This window comes from Athene cunicularia, assembly GCF_003259725.1.
Source record: "Athene cunicularia isolate RWA chromosome 4 unlocalized genomic scaffold, athCun1 chr4_part1, whole genome shotgun sequence".
Classification (NCBI taxonomy): Eukaryota; Metazoa; Chordata; class Aves; order Strigiformes; family Strigidae; genus Athene; species Athene cunicularia.
This window is the reverse complement of record NW_020799098.1, coordinates 34,279,986-34,301,761: the sequence shown is the minus strand read 5'-3', so window position 1 is coordinate 34,301,761 and position 21,776 is coordinate 34,279,986. Positions and strand designations below refer to the sequence as shown.

At 36.5% G+C, this 21,776-nt stretch overlaps 1 protein-coding gene across 18 annotated transcripts in view; it reads right to left on the bottom strand.

The window, feature by feature from the left end:
* The window catches only part of SORBS2 (sorbin and SH3 domain containing 2), a 166,036-nt gene that overhangs the window by 127,041 nt on the left and 17,219 nt on the right, over window positions 1-21,776 (bottom strand). For 17 of the 18 annotated variants that reach the window (XM_026847271.1, XM_026847275.1, XM_026847281.1 and 14 more), the window contains exon 2: window positions 16,944-17,056. The gene's annotated coding sequence lies outside the window, so the exon portion shown is untranslated. Of the gene's footprint in view, window positions 1-16,943; window positions 17,057-18,860; window positions 18,866-21,776 lie in introns of all 18 variants that reach the window. The other variant, XM_026847272.1, reaches the window with a different exon arrangement.

Genomic DNA, 21,776 nt, shown 5'->3' with positions numbered 1-21,776 from the left:
AGTGGTATCATGCCGAGGGAGAAACATCAAATGTTTGTGTGACTTCTGGTGCTGCCGGAGAGAACATTTTGGGGAGTCAATCCTGCACCCTTCCAAGAGGGTGTATTTTGCACATTTTCCTCCAGTCAACCAAGGAAGAAAAATCAGAGGCTAACATTGCTCCCTCAAGCTGAGCCCACATATGAAAATAAGAACCTAAATCACTTATGTAAAGTAATACTGGTAAGAATGGGTGCTTAAAACTAATTTAAACTAAACATTCTAAATTGTTTCATCAGACGTGTGCAGGAGTTCTAATTTATTTTAATGCATGCATCTAGCAATTCCAGAAACAGCACATTTTAGCAGTATTGCCAATATCAGCTATTTAGGCAAAGGCAGTTAAATATTTCAAAATAAAAAGAAATTACAATAAAATACTGTATCTTCTGTACCTGGATCTAACCTGACTTCTAATTAGGGGAAAACTGGAATGTCTTTTCAAGCTTCAGCTAGGTATTTCAAATCTAAACAAAGCTGCAATTCTCAGGTAATACCGAGATATAGAAGTGAGACTTCAAAGAACACAAGTAGGCACTTGTGCATGAAATGACAAGAGATGGCAATGCAGACTAAGGGCTGGATTCATTGCGTTTACTTAAACTTGAACAATTTCCTTAGGAAGTTCTATTTCCTTGAGTAAGGCATACAGGCATTTCCTAGGCGTGATTAAGCCCATTCCAGACCAAATTTCCTTCTGAGCTGCTGTTGACTACATGTGGATTTCCAATTCTGGCACATTAGTGAAGAGGTTAAAGTTCAGTGGGTCCAACCTGAGTCTTGCTTAAATACTGAATTTGAGATCTACAGTTTTAAAAAACATTACTTTATGGGATTCTCAGTCCCTTTTCATGAAGCATCTCTGCTCATTGCAATGGTTTGAGTTATATGCTTTAATGCTGTTGAAATTCCTACTGTCCATCTGCCTCAAGCTTGAATGCATAATACCATTATAATCCTAATCTTGAAGAGTTTATGTTACTTTGAAGGGTTAATATAATACGTTTCAAATTCCTACAATACTTACATACTGCCAGAAGATTTCTCTTAGGAGAATGTGAAGTCTTATCCGTAGTTCTCCCTGAACATCTGTACTTTTCTAACAGTAAAAATTATTCCATAGCAACAGGATCTACCTCCCTATTTCACTTTCCCTGATGCACTGTTGCTTTTAACAGCAATCCACTGCATTGCTGGTTTTGTTACTAATCTTCTGACAGCAATGCTGGACACAGGTAAATGCTCAGCTAGCTTGTACTGCATAGGAGAATCCAGATGCATGTCTCCTTGTGCACAGGGCATATGATTATTTTGTGCATGTGTGGTTCAACTGTAGTAGGATTATACATAAAAGATTTCAGAGCTGTGAATTCTGATATGAAACAAGAGCTCAGAACACAAGCATAACCGCTGAAATTCACATGGGAAGGTATTTTGCTAATAAATGGTAAAAATCTGAAAAAAAATATTCTCTAATAAAAAGGAATTTATAATGTATTAGCTCTTACAGCATCAGTAGAGCTGCTGCACTTGACACAAAATAGGGTATTAAAATAAAAAAGTAATGACTAATTATTAGTACTTACAAAGGCAAGATGAGGAAGAGAGGCATGTAATTCATTTTTAGCCTTTGAGACAAAGGATCCAAAAAAATAAGTAATTTTATGGGATTTTTTTTAAAGAGAATGACTGAGACAATATCTTAGAAAATAGTGTAAATGTAGGTGTTTATATGCTGGAACGTGTAAGAAAACAGGCCTCCCCCCAGGATATTCACAATGCAAGTGTCTACATTATATAGAGTTGCTTTTTTTTTTTTTTTTTTTTTTTTTTTTTTCCCCAAAGTTGAAAATGAAAGCTAGTTTAAACAAAAAACAAACACCCCACACTTCAACAATTACTGACAGGTTGATTCTGCAGCAAACTCTGAGCACATCCCCTCTTGCTAGATGCACCTGAGATCCTGATGAGATACAAATCACCATAGATACTGTCCTGTGCAGAACTTCAAGAAACAAGCAGGAACAACACTGGAGGAATTCCCTTCTCTACCTTTATTACTGTATTCTGGTTCCAAAAAAAGTCAACACTGCCAAACTGCCACTTTGCTGATTCAGATGCTTGATATTATTAATATATTTTCAGTATATATTTTCTTCTGTCATTGCTAATCTTAAGTCCTTCACCTACTGTGGAACATGCCAGATTTCCTACTTATTGCATTCAAAGTTTCTAAACTCACCAGGACTGAAGTCTGCAGCAGAAAGCACTGCTATGATTGATATCAATAGGTCAATTCAGCATGCATAGTCAAGTCTGAAAAGTTTACTTAGACACTACTTTAAAGATGATTTGTGAAGTCAATATATAAAGTCACTTTAATATTTAACGAACATACTCAAGTACAGTAAAGTTTGAGATGCACCCGATTTGTGTAAGGGATTTGAAAAAGTATACATATTTTATTCTAGGAACACTCTTGATTTTTAAACAACCAGTACAAAATTATCAAAACAGTAATTTGCATCAGTTTGTTCTTTAGTTTTTGCTGCACAGTAAAATGTAACTTGGGGTTTGAAGTGTACTGCCATCTCTGTGTTTTTTACTTCATATTTAACCCATTCTGCTTTCTAGGGCAGTAGAAGTTATGGTGGTGATTTTTTAAAATTTATTTAAGAAAACAATGGCTGACCTACTATTGCATTAGTGAGCTATATATCAAGAAGCTATACAGCTCAAGACTGTTTTCGCATAACTATTTTATGATTTGCTACTAAAGCCAGTTAAAACTTTGATATTGAGGAAGCAGCATAAGAATGACCACACATGACTAAATAGCAGCCTTGTAACTAACCTAGTATATGGAGTAGTATACAGTTGCCTTGACAGAAGAATAAATGGATACTTATCTCTGCTCAGGGGACTGGGAAAGCTGACAATTACCTGCTACCCAGTGTGATTAATATCCCGTTGCTTACCACATGTCTACTAATTTTTAATGTGCAGTGATGTAAAATGACTGTCTAGACCAGGTTTTCTTCCATATTAGTTCACCAGACCAGATAAAGAAGGCACTTCATATTAAACACAATCACTTTGTCCACTCTTAATTTACAATTACATCAGAAAAAACAGGGCACTCCAACAACATGAGAAGATGTGGTTTATCTGGGGACTTTACTTACTCCAGGGTGCTTTTAGTGACTTTCTGTAATCCTGTACCTTGTGACTGCTTTTATCTGTGCATTGCTCTTGTGCTGCCTGTGCTAAAACAGGAAAAGGGGTTGTGCTGACAATTTTATTTATGTGTAGGTCAAGCAGTAGAGGTCATCAGCACCCAGATGATCCCACCTGAAGAGAACAAAGGAATAAATGCACACTATATAAAAACCAATTTACTGTATATTTCCTTAAATACAGCCCTTTGGGAAAAAACCTCTCCCACTGGAAGAAAAAAAGATACAGTTAAATAATGGACTTAACTTTAGCAGAAGAACTACTGAAGAGGTGTCTGCCTTCCCAGTCATTCCAATCCCAGTGTTAGAGTTCATCACCTTCTTAACTGGTGTAACATAAATTTATAACCTGATGTCATAAAAAGTTATCACTAACATGAGCTGCATTCAAAGTACTGCACAAACACTTACACTGTGCAAAAACAGCTTTTACTGTTAAAACTTTAACAATATTAAGAACGATTACTTTTGAAGCATGAGTGAAAAATTTGGAGGAAAGAAGAAGATTTAGATACAGCTTTGTCACGAGATAAAAAAAACAAACCTTGTAACAGGCTGCTTTAAAAAAACCCTCAACCCAATACTCTGGGACTAACTGGAAATCATTAATGACTTCAGATGAGAGGGATTCCATAGCTCAAGAAAAGTGAAGAGCCTGGCCTCCAAATTTTTGTGACTCTACAGCACAGGGTATATTCTTCATGAAATGCCTTGGTCCTCAAGTCATCCAGATATGAAAATGGAAGGATAAGTCAGGTCCCACCACTATGGCTGCAGATCCATATGACAACCATGAAGCACCTCATGCAGTACCCTGCCCCACAGTATAGAAAAATCCCCCAGATTGAAGATGTCCAAGTAATTAAGATGTCCAGATAGTAAAACATACAAGAGAACTATTTTGCATAGGTGCAAGGAGGTTTCATATTGCATATTTTAACTTCACATGGTTCCTTGGGCTCAGGCAAATATGGTATTTTCTGCATGGCAGTCATGGTAGCATATGCTGCGTAGCAGTGATATTTTTGAATCTTCAAGTCATCTGCTTTTTCTGACGCAAAGGGGGAAAAAAGGTTTTTGTGGGCCACACAGTGGTGTAAAGGGAAGTAACTCAGGCTAACTTCTGGTGAGGATAGCTAGTTCTCCCAAGTTTCATCCCTGTTTACGGAAAGATACCAACAAAGCTTTCTTCAGAGGGCAACCACAGGCAAGCATCAGAACCTGCCTGGCCCTTTGACAACACTGTTCTTTCACATGTTAAAAACAGCCACAGAGAACAGCCCAAGTAGGCTAGTGTTATCATTTGTTAATAGCACCCTTACTTTCTGCTACAGAAGTTAACAGTATGAAGTATTTAAAAAATGCTACTAGAATCAAATTTTTATTCCTCATGAAGCTGCACATCCCTGAGAATTCTTACAATGAACACTTCATGGTCTATACACATGGTTAAGACTATTAATCTGAAATTACCAGGGTACAGTAAATCTGAAAGTTGTGAACAAAACATTTTCCCATTTTGTACAAAGGATACCAAGGACAAGCTACCCAGTTTTAAAGTTGGTTCAACTCAATCTAAGACCCTGACTTCACCACAGGAAAGGTGTATCTTCTTTCCCTGTCACATCTGCTTCCCCTTGTCAGGTCTACTGATCACCTGATGTGGGGTGAGTTAGACTCATCTACTGTCCAAATGAGAATGAATCCTGCAACTATGACCAAAATTTAACACCTGGTTTTAGATATAAATTTTCAGTAAGGTAAGCGTTATACTGATTTTAAAATGATTGTGAAAACATGGGGATGGTTGGCCTCCAGTTCATATGGAATTCATATGCCCGCTGGTCATTTTCAGAGACCAAGAATCACTTCATCTCTAGCCTAATGTGATTCATTGCACCACTGAAAACAAGCAACTAGTCAGATGAGCTTATCTGAGACCTTGGTATCAACTGTCAACATAGTATTTTTGTCTGGGTCAGGACAACTTCATCATTCCAAAGAGCTGACAGCTAAGGAAGCCTAGGAAGGACAACTGATTAGCCACAGAAGTTGCTTCACACAGTCATATAGCATTGAATAATTTTGTAAGAGAGTTTTCCTTAAAATTCCAAGTGATACCATCTCCAGACAGAATAGCCTAATAATTTTTTTCTACTATAATGCTCTGTAGCTTGCAGCTTCAAACAAACAGTAATAAAGAAAGGTGAGAAATTCAGCTCTTAGTTGTACAACCTTTATGCTGCTCTAGACACTGACTTCAGTAATATTCCTACTGCTCTGTGACAGCAGGAGGAGATTGGGAAAGGGGCACAAAGGTGAATGAAAATATTTAAATTAATTCTGATATTAGGAACAGGGACAAACTACATTACACAGTCATGCTCAGAAGAAAAATCCACCTGGCACTTCCAAAGAAAGATGGTCTGTCCATTTATTACAAATGCTATGCTCTGTATGAAAAGGGCAGTACAAAGCCCAGAACAGCAACAGTTTTAAAAAGCATTTTTATCATTGCTATTGGCTGAACATGTGTCATTGCTGCACTAAAGCTACACCCAAATTCTAAAACACAGTAACAAGAACCTAACAAATTGTGAAATAAGGTCCAATTTAAAAAGTAACTTGAAATGAAGCTGCAGAGTTAGCAGTAAGGCACCAGTTCAAGCATGCTGCCTGGTCAAAACAGAACAAATTCCCCACAAAGACTATTTTAATTCCCAGTATTAAGTATCTGTCAATGGGAAAGGGAATACTGCTGAAGAATAAATATTGACTAATACAGGGTCAGTTTTTCTAGATGGAGTATCAGTGTACCCTCAGACAATATGGCAGAAAACTGGAATACTGCACCTGCAAGAATCAAACAACTGAAAGCTTTCACTGACAATCTACTTTGCAACTGTGTCTCTATTCACCCAAGGATTTCTGAAGCATCTGACTAATTCCTTCAGAGATGGGATACCATGTCCACCATATGGTTAAAACTCCCTTTTTTTTCAGAAGAGTAAATTCAGTCAGGATTAATGATGGTTCTCTGTGCTGCAGCCATGGGGGGGGAAGGGGATTAAAAGAAAAAGAAAAAAAAATAAAAAATCACACTGCATCAATACTACGAGAACCTTTGGCACGTGCAAAGGCTTGTGTTCACATACATAGGTAAATGTCCATTTGACAATCACTGAAATGCTTGCATCCTTAAAAAGTTTGAAACAACTGTTGCTTCCTTCCTTTCCTTTAAATAGGCTTTCGCCACACCTAACAAACTTTACACCTACTTTGTAGGGCTTGCTATTGGTATTGCTACAAGGTTACTGTTGAGGATACACTTGCATCCTGGGGCACACCGGTGCTGCTGAGGGAGCTGCCCTTTCCTCACCTCTGCAGAGCAGCTTGTAGTGTCCTGGTATTCTCCAAGGCACAGCTCTGGAAAGCCACACTGAAGCTTTCATGCTGACAGGCAGAACATCAGCACAGAAAAACAATTGACTGCACCAAAGGTCTTATTGAAGCTCTCTACCCTTTTAGGCATTGTATCTTGGCAATTAATGAGCAGAATGTTTGATGGTATCAACACTGTAGTTTAGTATTTTCTAGGACAGGCTTCCATTACAGAAACAATGGATTATGGCAAAATTTAAGGTGATTTAGCCCAAAACCTCTAACTGTCTAAAACAGAGAAACAACCTCTACCACAAGAGCAGCTAACATTTCTTTCAGTCTTGATCAACATTCATCTTACTTCATAACCTCATAGATATCAGTCATGTCTGTCAAATTTCACTGAAGTACAGGACACAGTTTTTCAAGATTGACTCAATTTTTAATAAAGGTTTAACAGTTCTTAAGAGAACCCTCTTGTTACAAGTATGTATATTTCAAAAGAATCTGAATCCACCTTTGTTTTGATAAGTACAGGTAATTTTTAGCATGTTTAAACAAAAAACAGGTTTTGCACCTGTGCGTTTTCCTTCAAACAGAACAAAATCCATGTATCCAATGAACAAAAAGATCAAAGACAGCTCCTAAAAAATTATCAGTTAATAACTGCTGTATCATTGTCAGTTCTCTTCATTAGCCCATTTAAGCATTAGAGACAAGACATATTTAGACAACTTGATCTAAACCAGGTTGAGTTTATTGTCCTTCCTACCCCCTCCCCGGTGATAATCCAACACTGGTAGAAATGAACTATTAGCTAAGTATACCACTGCCAAATGAAATTGTTGGGATCCAGCTCCCTACTCCCCTGGTTATGCAGCACTCTACCACCTTTAAATAAAGCAGCTAGCAGTAACATCTCTGGTAAAATTCTTTATTAGAACAGTATATTTTTCTTGGCTACAAGAATACTGCTTTTCACTAGATCTCAGTAGGCAGGCACAGCAAATATTAAAGTGAAGGAAAACATTTACATTATCAAAAGAATGCTAAATATGTTCTCACTGGCAGCTGATTTGCAAAAAGCCAGTTATTAACAAGCAAAAATCTATAGAAGGCTTTCTCAGCAGGTAACATACTTGTAACCCAAGGACTGAAACTGTCACTGAACACTGACCAATAATGGTAACGTTGAGAGAAAATGATGAAGTAAGCACTAAAGTTAGGGCACTAACTTGCCTCTAGCCTGGAAAATCTGGAGACCTAGCTTGACCTCTCACAGCCATCAGCATGGACACAAAGTATCAACATTGCAATATGCACCGGCAATATAGATGAGAAAACAGCATGCGTTTGAGTAACAATATTTTAATAGTGGAAATATTCCTCAAGTTCATCAGTAGTTAGAAAAAATAATGATCTAGGGAAAATATTTTTGCTTTTATAGTTCACCCTCATGACTGGCTTTCTATTTCCTCTATTCGTCTAGCTATCATATCCATGGAATGATAAACATCGTCCAAACAGCTGAGCCTTCACCACATGCCCTCAAATAGTTGTCTTGTTTTGGCTCCAGCTAGTCAAGTTATTTCCAGCAAAGGTCATCAAGTTCTGGAGTCCATCAGAAAGCAAGAAAAACAAAAAATCCTAGCATTTGCCAGTTTTATATCTATCGGAGCTGTCACAATTACTCTAAAAAGATATTTGATGAGCTGCCTGAATTGAAGTGTCAAGATAATCCCATCCTTATGGGGAAATAGATTTCTTTAAATTGCTGTTATAGCTTGTTGTTCTCTTCTCTTCTCTTCCTGTAAATCCATATCCATAGCTAAATCTATTCCCCAATTCAGAAATCAGATGATTCTCATGCAGGTCATTATGGTCATAAATAAGCCTATTCACAAAAATCCAAAGACATGTGGTTCAAAAGGAGACCTTTACATTATAGATTGAGGTATGACACATCAGTTTAATTCTCCATATCTGACTGTACCTACACATCTTCCAATTGTGCGCAAATCCAGTGCAAAGCTTTACTCAATCACAATTAGTCCAACATATGTCTTGTAAATATGCATTTGGATTTTCAAATGTAATTATGCCTCATACACTGCCGAGAAAAAAAAAAACAAAAACAGAACAACATAAGTGCTGTATTTATTCCACATAAAACGTTTGGAATGAATAGTAAAAACAAAACCATCCTAGCTTCATTTGGTAAATATACCTTGGGCTGACCCTGTAGGAACAGAGCAATAGAGTACTTTAAATTCCTTGCTTATTCCAGACACACAAGAGGCTACAGCCAGACTGGAACAACATGAGGTCTCATCTCAGGAGATACTGCTTTGCCAGCAGAGAATTGCCTGCGTCAGATGGACTAAAGCATTTAACTGACTTCACATAGATCAAATTGCTGCACTATCGTAAACTGTGTGTGATCATTACTTGCCTGGATTAGACTGAAACTAGCAATCTAGGCCTATATATTATCTATTTTGGGGCCTGATTGCTTCCCCACACATTGTTCATATTCAAAACATCCATTAAATAAAATGCAGCAATCTATGGTCTCTAATTCAGAGTAAGATTTGTCATTCCTTACTTCTATGTGGAATAGAACAATTCTACTATACAGTACATGCAAACATTATACCGAAAATAATCACACACAGTGACTTTCATCGGTGTCAGCATGAAAGGCACCTAGCCAATAATAGCATAAGATGGAAGAAGCTGTATCTGAAGCTATGTATAGCTGTATCACAGCTAGAGCTGAAGGGCCAAGCCAGCGGCTATGATCTAAACTGAATGGTCTTACACTGAACTTTGAGCTTTTTTTTTTTTTTTTTTTTTTTTTTTTTTTTTTTTTTTTCTGGTTATGCTAGCAATCTTGGTATCATTAGCACTAGTAGCTCTCAGTGCCAGGGCTACCATCACTGATTCATTACACTTGGTACTGTCCAAACAAGAGCATACCAGTTTTTGTTCATCACCTTTAGTGTGATATGAAAATTTCTGTATCACTTGAAAAACTATGGCATTTCCACTGACTTAGAAGTGCATTTATGAGATATTATCATGATTGCTTATTACACAACTTAATGAGAAGTTAATCCATGCAATCATTTTTTATCCTCACTTGATGGAGAATTAGTGCTGTGAATTTTCAGAAAGGAATTTACAAGTGTTAGGTGTTACAGTGTGTAACTCAAAATGGAACATGAAAGTTATTCACAACAATTATGAAAATACACCTTAGTAACAGAGAAAGAACTATACATCGAACATGTCTGCTTAAGTTACTGTAGTTGCAGAGGAAAAACAGGAAGGTTTACACACAGAAAGATTATTGACAGAAAAATCAATTAATAGATGAGGTGCATGCACTTCATACAGGATGTTGCATTTTTAATTGTTGAGATTTCCTCTTCTGTTCGCTGTAGAGCACAGCCTACCACTACTGTGCATGATAATGCACTTGGATAGAACAACTTTCATGTAATTCAGATGGATGCATGAGAGCACCAAGTGCAAAACAAAGTGGGTGGAAATGAACAAAAAATAAGAACTCCATCAGTTCAACAAAACATGAACTATCATTCAGTGCCAGAATCAGAGGTGTTACTTATGAAGGCCCCGGGTTTTAAAATTTATTAAGTGGCTCATTCTAATTTCATTACAGTTGCATAACAGATGGAAAAGATGTTCTCTTTGCAGAAAGACATACTAATTTTAAAACCTGCCTCATTTCTATTTGATGACGAGCATGTGATCCAGGAAAGGGCATCTTTGCAAAACAAAAATAATCCTGAAATCTCAAAATAAAAACAATTTTATAATTTCTTAATCAGTCTAAACTTTTTTTCTCAATCTAAATGTGGCAATTTATGCAAAAGTCTAAATATAGCATATTTTGAGTTCATACAAAACAAGGGAATAACAATTAAAATAACTTAAAACACACTACCTATCACCCAGTATGATTCTTTCCCAACAATCATTTTGTCCATGTTCTGTTGATTTCATCAGTGTTTATACATCCTCAAAGATCAGACTTATTGGGTCATAATGTGACCAGATAGGTAGACAGAGTTTATAACACTGAATACTCAAGTATTCTGCAAGTGCATAGCAGCAGCTCTTTGTGATAGTTCAATAGGCCCAGACATGTTACATGAATCTCTTACAGCCTTAAGAATAAGAACAACCTTTGTCCAGTTCACTCTGGTTTGCCAGATAATTGACAGACAAGTTATTAAATTCAGTGAATAAACATTTTGAAATAAGTAGTTCAAACAGCTGACTCTTCAAACTTTCTGAAGTCTGAAGGTCTTTCAAACTTGCACTGTTGTGTTTGCTGGCCTGTAAAGGACTTCCTCAAAGGAGCCCAGATTTCCACAGCAAACAGCTCTCCAACTCTAAATAAAAGTTTTGTCAAGTGTATACTATTGCTAAGACTGGAACTGACTTCAAAAATTAGAGCTTTATTTTGACACTACTGTTTTTCCTCTGTCTGGACGCAAGGAATACAAAGAAAATTTAACAAAAGCATGCTCCTTATGAATGTCGCGTAGTAACAGAATTTTCAATCGGAAATAAATTGACAGGTTTTGTTCAAGTTCTGATTAGAATTCACCTCTTGGTTCATTTCAGCTCTTCAACCCATTCCTTATTTCTATTATATACATTTTAATACATATTGAGACACACCCAAATGTTTCTTGACCAGTCATTTAGTTTTACAAGCAAATATTTGGCACATCTCACTTCAGAAATCTAGGCATTTTAAGTCATTTGGATGAGACTTCCAAGATCACAGGAAGACAGATCAACACCATGCTGACCTGCCGCCTGTCACTTAAATGTTTTGCTAGAAAACCATCACACAGTCAGCTGCTACAAAGCAAGAAACCACAGAATTATTTCCAAATCAGTGGATTTACATTTATCCTATTTACATAAAGGAGGAAAATCCAGATAGGGATGGGGACACCAGCATACAGAAACCTTTGCCACTAGCATATACATACTTCACAGGACACCAAATTCTGGAGTTCAGAGTAACTCAGTAGAGCCTGTTTGCAGTACATCTATACACCCATTAGGATTTCAGACATGCTTACCTGGTTACATTTTTTGAGCCTTTGAACTCCAAGCTTTTTCTTTTAAATGGGCAGTTGATGATGGTTCTTTTCAGAACCATCACTCTTAAGACAAAATTGAATTCCAGTTCAAACAGTAGATTAAACTTGTACATCTACTCAATTTTAATAAAGCATCTTTCATTTCATGCAAAGCCATTACTCTAAAATGCTTTATGTGAATGTATTACTATTAACTATTCCAAGAGGTATCAGTATGAAGTAGAAATCTAGCTTTAAACACTCAGTTCTTACATTGCAGGTAGGCTTCTGGAAACCTGCCTGCAGATGCAGTTGGAACATACTTTAAGGAAGATTTTTCAAAAGCTTTCAATATTAGCTTAATTCTGCTTCCAGAAGTCTAAGGTCATTTTTAATGACTGTTTCTGTGCCTTTCAGTACATCAGAATGTCCCCAGACATTAAGCCATAACATCTAAGTTTTGGGTAATTTTTAACACACACGTTTCATATCCTAATTTTTGTTAAATTAGTCTTAACATCAATTTTATTCTTACTTTTAAATTGTTACTTTGGGCCTGAGCTGTAACATTCCAAAAATCAGCCATCAACTTTCCTTTTCAGCACTGGAAAGGTTTGTGCAGGATCCGGAGAGGAAATAGGTAAAAAAAAAAAGGGTAATTTTACACCACTTGGAGATCCAATGGACCTCTGACAGCAAGTTCCAACTGCCTTTATTTGGTTAACCATCACTGTGGAAAGATCAACTGGCTAATTGAAGGCTATGAAAACTCCTGAAAAATTCCTTCTACTGATAAGAACTCAACTAAGTGTTATCAAGACTGCAGAACTGGCTCTCCAAATCAACTGTCCCTTCAGAAAAGCAGTATTGTTTATCTTCCCATTCTTTCCTCCTCTGCTTCCTTCCCTCCCAGGAAATAAGAGAATAGTATCTTATTAGATGTATACTATTTATCTCCACTGTTCTCACTTCTACTTCCTTTGACCTGGGAGAAGAAATCTGTTGCTTTCCAGAAGATCCAGAGATCTGAGAGACTCAGGGTCACACACACAGTTTTGCTGCATCCAGCTGCACTTCACCTCTTAGTTCACTTGGATCTGAGATGAACCACACAAGTGAGTGAATCCTATAGAGGTGCCTTATGGAGCATTTCCAAAGTTGAGAGGCTTCTTGCACCAGAAACTTGACACTCACACTTTTAGGTTCAAAAGGATGGAGCTGCTACTACATTTGTCACCTGTTGCTTTTGAACAGACGAGGGAAGCTATGATGTTATGAGTCTCCTTTGCACCAGGTTAGTTCCTTTTTAAATGCATTTAGACTAAACGATTTTTTTCCTAGGGAACAAGAAAACCCACATCCTGTGGAACAAGTCATGAGCAGCCTCAAGTGTAGAAGCAGCATAAGTGCTCAAGTTGCCTCCAGCAGTAAAGACAACACAGCCTTCTAAACAGCATTAAACATTTAGGGACATAAGCCACTAATGAAACATAGTAATTCTTAAGCCACTAATATACAGAGACAAATGCAGTCTTACATACAAACATAAGCAGGTAATGCCTTATGTGAGCCACCCTGAAAACAGATTAAAGCATACTTATTAGATGTACGGTTAAGTGCTTACTTAGGAAGAGACAACACATAAGCATGCTTTTCTCTTAAAAGTACAAGCACAATGGTGGCTAAACAGGAAAATTCTCTACTATGTTTCACACAGCTTTATTACAAAATAAGTATTTTTCAATCTCAAACACAAGTTAGAGTCAAATGTAACTCAAAGCTTGAGGCAGGATTGAAAATTAAACTGCTCCTGTATGTTCCAGATGCATAAAATATCGGCCTTTGACTGTCAGCTTATGTTGTCTCTTTTAAAGATGAACGATGAATACCTTTGAGGTTGCACAATCTGAAAAATGTTTATCTCGTTACCATACCTGAGTATTAAAAAAGTGATTAATTTTACCATTTCCCCCCCAAACCACTGGTTAATGATGATGAGCAGAGGCTATTGTGAGAAACTGGGAAACCTGCCAGTTCCTAGCTTACTTAGATCTATCAAAAGGTCAAGCACAGCCTAAGCCCCAGAGCCAATAAAGAGGCATTGGCATGTTTCATTCGTGCAGACAGAAGATAACCAGGATGCCATAAAAATTGCACCCCTTTAAAGCAGCTACTTACATACAGAAACCCACCACAAACTTTTTCCAGAGTTACCTATTGCCATCTGAGAATAGCACATGGTTAGGTAAGTCCAATGCAGACAACACTCATAGGTGTCATCTAAGAATACAAAAGTTCTCAGCACCTCCAATTCGGTCTATCCCCAACCTGAGGATAATGCAAGGAAGAGGTGACAGCATGATGGTCTTTCACACAGATTAATTTCCTATATCACCAGGTCTTGCTCTCCTGTTTTCAAAGCACCTTTTGCCTTTCCAGCATATTAAACACAGGCAGCTTCAACATATTACTGTGTTCTGATATAATTACGTCACTTTGGAATTCTGCTCGTGGACCAGAATCCCATGTAGAAGTGACCATAAAACACTGTTGCCACCAATAAATGAATTGAATTTAGACCACATAGTGGAAGCAACATTATATCACTAAACAGTCATATAATTATTAATTTAAGATCTTTATCAGCATGAAGGTTTTGACAAGAAATCCAAACTATCAGAATCTCTGGTTTCTCAAAGTAACAGTTTGGCAATCTCATAGATCATTTGGAAAACACTTTTACTGGCAAGAAGGCAATATTTTCTGAGACATTCTGATGAAATAATTAAATCATAAAATGCTTATAGATACATTTGCCTCCTACTCCTCTATTTGAACTCAAAGACAAAAAGGACAAAGCATGATTATGTAACTAAAGTTGTTCTGAGCAAGCCTTTATCCTTCACACACAAAGAATTACAAGCAATGGTGTTAGGCCATTTCAGACTCAGTGGGTTCCCCAGGACCATACCATAAAGTAAAATGAAAAATACAAATAAGAAAGTTTATTTTTTCAATGTATTTGATACCACCTTTGGGAAGTGAACAAAGACACACTGTCAAAAGCAAAAATCTGCACAAAATGTTACCGTTTGTTCCCCATGAATGCAGAGGTATACTTACTCAACGAAAGAAATTCCACTGTTCTCCTGAGATTTCCTCTCTTTAGTTGAATTTAGTGCCAAGTTCACTCAGATAAAGTTTGGGTTGTGTTAGCATGCCAGATACAAGTTCCTGTAAGTCAGGTCTGTTACTCAGTCAAAAATTAAGTGCCAAGCAAAAACTTGGTCTTATATACTAACTTCAAAGTCAGGGAATTAAAAAATGACCATTAATAGATCATTCTTGGCCCTTACTTCATACAATTCAAGCACTGCTTTTAACTTAAAATACTTGGTAAATATTTTGTCTATTTTGCAGCCTGTTTTGTATAACTTCTCCTCCAGCTCTGTCTTCTTGACATGTTAAGGGATCACACATTTCTACATTGCTCAAACAGCAACTACAGGATTGCCTCTTAAGTGTCTTAAGTTCCTTCAGAAGCTTCAGCTTCTTCTGAAGTAAGTCTCAGGTGAAAAATTATTTTTATATGAAAATCCATGTAAGACAAGTATTAACTAGAGTGTGGTCAAAAGAACTTAGGAAGTACAAGGACAGCATGACTGACCTACTGGGGAAGCAGATTTATATGTGCCAGCAAGACAGGAATAGGGAAGAACCTAAACCAAGAGGAATATAATTTAATTAAAAATGAAAGGGGAAAAACAATAAAAACTGACTAATTTGAAACAAAGTATGCCTGGTGCTGAAATTCCCATGGTTTCAAGTGGATACCTACATTACACTATCAATATCTGCTACTGTAAGGGAGAACAAGCAGATTCTCAAGTATCAGAATAAAACATTACTGCAAACATTACAGTGGAACTAGACTTGGTTTTACTTTTTTCTGAAAAACTGTTAAAGAAAATTCCTGACTTTTTACACAAAATTCTGTATTTTTTACAAAAAGATATGCTATTTGAAATGTATACCTAGACTTCAGATTTTCTCTTTTTCCAAAAATAAGCTGGGAAGCCTCTTACCAAAACTTAAATGAATTGGAAAGTCCCTAAACAGGTTTTATATAAAACCACTGATCTTTTTTCCTATGAAAATATAATGCATAACTACTGCTTTACATTAACTATACAACTACTTTTAAATAGGACGTGGGGTTTCCAAATATTTTTTGAAGCAAACTAATGTTAGTGCTATAAAAGCCTGCAAAATGAACTATGCAGTACGTAAGTACACAGTAATTGTGGTAAGCCAAAGCGCCACAGCATATGTGATCAGATTGACTAGGTATATATAGACTGCCATTTAATGCTAGCCAGTTGCTTAGAAAAGCCACAGCACTGAACAAAAATTTTTTGCTCTTCTGAGATTTTCTTCATTTTAATCACAATAAAGTATAAAAATAGAAGGTAAAGGACAAAACTTTTTTTGTTTGTTTGTTTGGGTTGTATGCAGTTAACAGTTCATAAGCTAAGAAAAAAAATTGTTTTAAGCAGTACAGTCAAAACACAAATAAACTCTGAAAGCCACAAATATCTTTAATAGTACTGTTACAGAATTATATTATCAAATTAAAGACTACTGACAAGTATGCTTACTATCCTATGAAATAGGCACATCACCAAGAAAAATATAATATTGCATCCATAACATGAACCTATTTTATCTACACAGGATGAAGCCAGCAAGCTGAAACATGAATGAATTGCTGGGAAAGTCTATTTTTAAACTCTGACTGGACACAGAATATACTTTGCAATACAAAAATTCATTAAATTCATTAAATCCAGAACATTCAAACAGATAAATAATTTCAAGAGAGAACAATCACTAGTTTTGCTTTAAAACATTTAAAACTACTAGATAAACAATTAAAACTTCACTTACACCAAAGTACCTAACAGAATCATAGGTACTACTGTGAAGTTTGTGAAAGCAGCACAGTAATGATTTGCAGATTAGTCTTCATACTTCATACAGAGCATGCAGCAGAACCACTAGCAAACAGAAGCTGGTTTTCTCTGAACACTAATTAGAAACTCAAAAATGCAAGTCATAAGGGCAGGAAGAAAGACAAATCCTTAAGAAAATTATTACTTACCAGCCAGACGAGTTTGTGTCTCAAATGCAGAGGAAGTAAGAAATATGTAGATCTTGTTTATTTAGCCCTTTATGAAGGTTTCTCGCAAGAAATTAATTTAAACATGCAAGAGCCTGCAAAAGAAGAGAGAAATAATCTGAGCTGCTGGCTGATGTTTTTGTTCTAAGAACATTTGAGCTATTTTCAGCAGCAATGGGCTTGCCTACAATCAAAATGAAAATGCAATACAGAATAACCAGCCTCCCAATCCAAGCTAAAAAAAAAATATCAGGAAATCCATAGCAAAAAACTTTGTTCATTGTCCAAATTTTTAGTTAAAGAAACAGAAAGAGCAAGGAACAGTCACTGTGGATGATGAACAAAAAATACTGTTAAAAGGAAATCTGGGACCTTAAAGACTACTACCTGTAGCTCAGGAAATGAACCACCATGGATATTTTATGTGAAAAACATGTTTTGGGTTTGGTCTTCTATGAAGATGCCTTGTCTTCCTTACACAAGGGCTCATCTGAGATGGAAGTACTTCTATTTGCGTTTAAGAGCATTGTATCTGGCTGGCATACATATCTGAGGACAAATTAGTTTACCAAGATTGAATCCAGTAGTTTGTATCTTAAGTTTCCAGTTTCAGCACTAGTGCTACTTCGGAAGCTTAGTGTCCTGAAGTCACTGGCACTCCCATTTTTTCTAACAGGGCTTTTCAGTGGCATGGTAAAGATCTCCCTGCTTTCCTCTGCCATATCCCCAAACAGCCACATTACACATTATAATGTAAGAAGTACTGGCAAACATAAAGTATCAGTACAAATTAACAACTATAGGAAAAAACTCAAAACCATCTTGATAGGTACATAAAAGCTAATTACTTTGAAGTTTCAGAAAACAGATACACTAAGTCAGTGGAAAACCACCACTGTTATTTAACTTTTTGCAGCTTCTTCTGGTACAGGAAGGAGCTTCCAAGATGTCCCTCTATATAAGCAATTCTGACAAAAACAACTTTGCTTTACAAGAACAACTTTTCATACACGTCCACACTGTTAGGCACTGCCACTGAAAAACTTGTTACTTTTCTTCAAGGAAAAGTTAGGAGATTTGAAGTTACTCTCTACTCAAAGCCTAGAATAAGGTTGGTGTGGTAAAACTACAAAATGTTTCAATATCTATTAAATTTCCAGTCAAGTCTACTTAAGCACAGTCATTTGAAAGCATTTCAAAACACCATGGGTCACCTTAATTTCTGGTTTGTGAACAGTAACTATTTGAAAGCTACACTGACACATGAAACAGGATGCCAGACAGACAGGCTATTTAGTAAACTATTAAATTAGTAAAGCAATGATCACTGTTAAAGATCAAACACAAAAAGCTTATTTGTTCCTGAAGACTCAAAAATCATCAGCTATAACACACTTACAGCAATAATGAGAAAAATGCTGAGTGTGAAAACATAGTGCAAATTCTTTCTGGATTAGCTCAAAAGCATCCTTCCCATTTGATCCCAATTATTTTTAGTGTTACTGTACTTAAAAGCAGCTACAACAAACACTACAACCCCACAAACTCTAAATATCAACCCGTTAAATTAATCATTATCACTTCTTCATTAAAAACGGGTAGTTTAGGACTGTAATTTTACCACAAGACTAGTTCAGAGAAGTTAAAAAGCTCAGTTTATATTTTACTTGAGATTCATGAACAAAGAGATTTAAGGGCTCAAATAGCTTAAATTTCAAGAAACATGTAAATTATAGCTAGCTTGAGAGTTGTAATGGTCAGGTGGAACATGCAGTATAGTTTGTAAATAAATACAAGACCAGTAAGTACACAGAGTTAGAGCCTACATTACCTTGCTATCCATAATGCTTTCATTGGTAGTTACAAGTTAAAATCAGTAAATATCTGAATGCCAAATACTAATACTACACAAACAGGAAAACGGAAGAATGTATTAAAATCATTATTAGCAGTATCAATTTACTCCTGAAGAAATACAATATGCAATACTTTACAGGACAGCATTTCTTTTCTGAAGCATCTTCTCAGAAGGCAGATATACCCTTAGCTGATTTACCACCAGTGCTTAACACATTTTGGTACTTTGTTTCTTCATACACTCTCTGCAACTGCTTTTGTGTTGCAAAAACTAATAGGTAAAAAATAATTTACCTATTAGTATTTATCCCATTTACTAAATATGAGAAAAGCATTGTTGCGGTATATACTGAGATGTGCTTTAACTACTAGATATAAATCAGATGATCTGTATCTATAGGAAACACTATATGCCATAAACATCATATGTACCATCTAGGTATCAAAGAATATATCTATATATTTATTAGTAAAACAAACATGTCACTACTACCAAGATTATCATATTAGGCTCTTCAGAGACTGATAATTGTATCTCCCATTTTGTGGCTATCAGCAACACTAAAATCAAGCATATAATTTCTTTAGAGGCACACTAGTGTAATTTAATCAATAATGGGTATTAAGCAATTCAAACATTACCTGCTCCAGGAAGAAACAAGTATGGATAAGGTTTTTTTTTTTAATTTTTAATTTTTTCCAAATAAGCGTGTTGCGTGAATTGGAACTGAGCTATGACAGCTGACATTAAACACACATTATTAGACAATGTAAGCACAACGCATGTGCTGTGCATTTGTGGAAGTCTCTTAGAGTTCATTCATAGAACTGACCATTTCAGTCTCCAAAACACTTATTTCCCAGATTACAGGAAAAAAAAAAAAAATCTACAGAAGGACAGGAGGTAAGCTATCAATCACATGCTTTTTCCTGGACTTCAGTTGGTCTTGCAAATGTTGTAGACACATATGATCCTGAAGGATCTTTCAAATAAGAATGAACCTTTTTTCAATGTCTCATGTGTGCTTTCAGTAGCTTCCACTGCTGAAAAGCCATGGAGCTATGAAGTGTGGCCATTCTGGAGAGGACGGAATACATAGTTACACATAGATCATACAAACCAGTGGTTCTCAGCCCGTGGTCCACGGACCCCTGGGGGGCTGTGATGTTGTCACAGAGGGTCTGCAAAGGCTTAAAGCGGGGGTGGGGAATGTCCAGACTGGAAGCCTTTGCTCTGGCCCATGGCAAGCACTGCATCTCCTTTTCCTACAGCCCCGTCCCCTCAATGCTCCTCGCATATTCAAGCCCCCCCGCCCTGCCCTGACACACTAGTATATTTGGTGCTAGTATGGTTGGTGGGACCCTCTTTAACCAGGCAGTTTTTCTCTTAAAGACGTTTTCTTAACCCAATGGCCCTCTTTAGGGCCACAATGGGGCTGAAGTCTGTTCATTATGTGCTACCGTAAGAAACTTGGCATAAATTTCCCATTAATGAGAGCTTCATTTTTATATATAAACTGCTTTAGACAAGAATAAAAAAAAAAAATGTCAGCTCCTTTCTCCTACTCCAAAATTTCTAGGGCCTTGTTAATCATAAAGGCTTCTAAATTCTCACAAGGGCAAATCTATGCACTGATCAAAAGTCATGATAATTTTAAGTACAATAATCAAGACTTGACTGAGGATTAGCAGGTAGGAAAGCACTGCTTTCTTCTATATTAAGAGTTTTTGCCCTCCTCACTGTCATTAAATGAACTTGACATTCTAGTCAGGTTACTTCTAAATACTTCTTGATGTCCTATGTCACCAAGCATGCCTCAGCCTCATGTAGTGGCAGTAGCTTAAGAATTGTCATATTAGAATGACAGCACATATAACAATGACTACAAATACACATGCAGCTTTCCTTAGGTGGATATGTATAAAAAGGTACTTTGGAAATTTTCTAGACCATCCTATGTAAAAGAACTCCTGAAAAAGCCTTCAACATTAAAAACCCCACATAAATAATAGATTCTGAATTTCAGTCTCTACTACAGTTTCATTAGAGTTACACATCGAAAAAGGTGGATTATCTATTGAAAAATAGACTCAAGCTTTCAGAACATAAGATTTGTGGGTTTGTTTTGTTTTTTTTTTTTTGGCTTGTGTTCCTCAGAAAGCACTCTAGAGCCATCCAAGAGTTATCAGGCAATCTCTGATCCAGCAGAGTATCCAAGAAGCCTTCTGAATTTTACAGAAGTGTTTTACTGATAACTCACACATTTGAAAGATATGGATCAAGATATCAAGTATGAAGAATCATGCTCTCACTTCATTAACACCAGCTGATGTTTGTGCAAAATGGCAGATGTTTGATGAAGAGTTGCCTCTGCTCTTGTTCTCCAGAACAGCAGATCTGGGTTCTCTTTAAAAGACACCATCTGTCTTTAGCTATACTCAAGTTCTCATTTTTGACTTTGGAACATAAGTCTGCTCTCCGCTCCCCCATTATAATAAAATTTTGTCTACTGATAGAAAAAAAAATTATATGACTAAAACCCCTAGGCCAGATTTTTTGTGAAAGATGCTTTGTAAACAAGCAGCTCTGCCATCACAGTAAATTGAGTTTACCATATGACCTAAAATTTGCTTTTCAGGAATCTTGATATATCTGAGAACTTTTACAAAAGCTACAAAGTGTCACTGACTGTCCTTATGGTTAAGTGTTTCTAAAGATGTAAAAGGCTTTCATATAGAGTCAGCATCTATGAATTTGAAACCTTCTTTATGCTTTTTGGGGATCTAATATGTTAAACCCAAAACAACATAAGATGCTTATCAAGACAACACATTTCTGGAAAATTAATCTGTTTTCTAAATAGAAGCTGGAAAGATGGCTAGTACCAGATTTTCTGCCAATCACCTTTGGCAAAACTGGACTGTATTTCCTTGCTGCAGATTCTGTTTGATATCTTA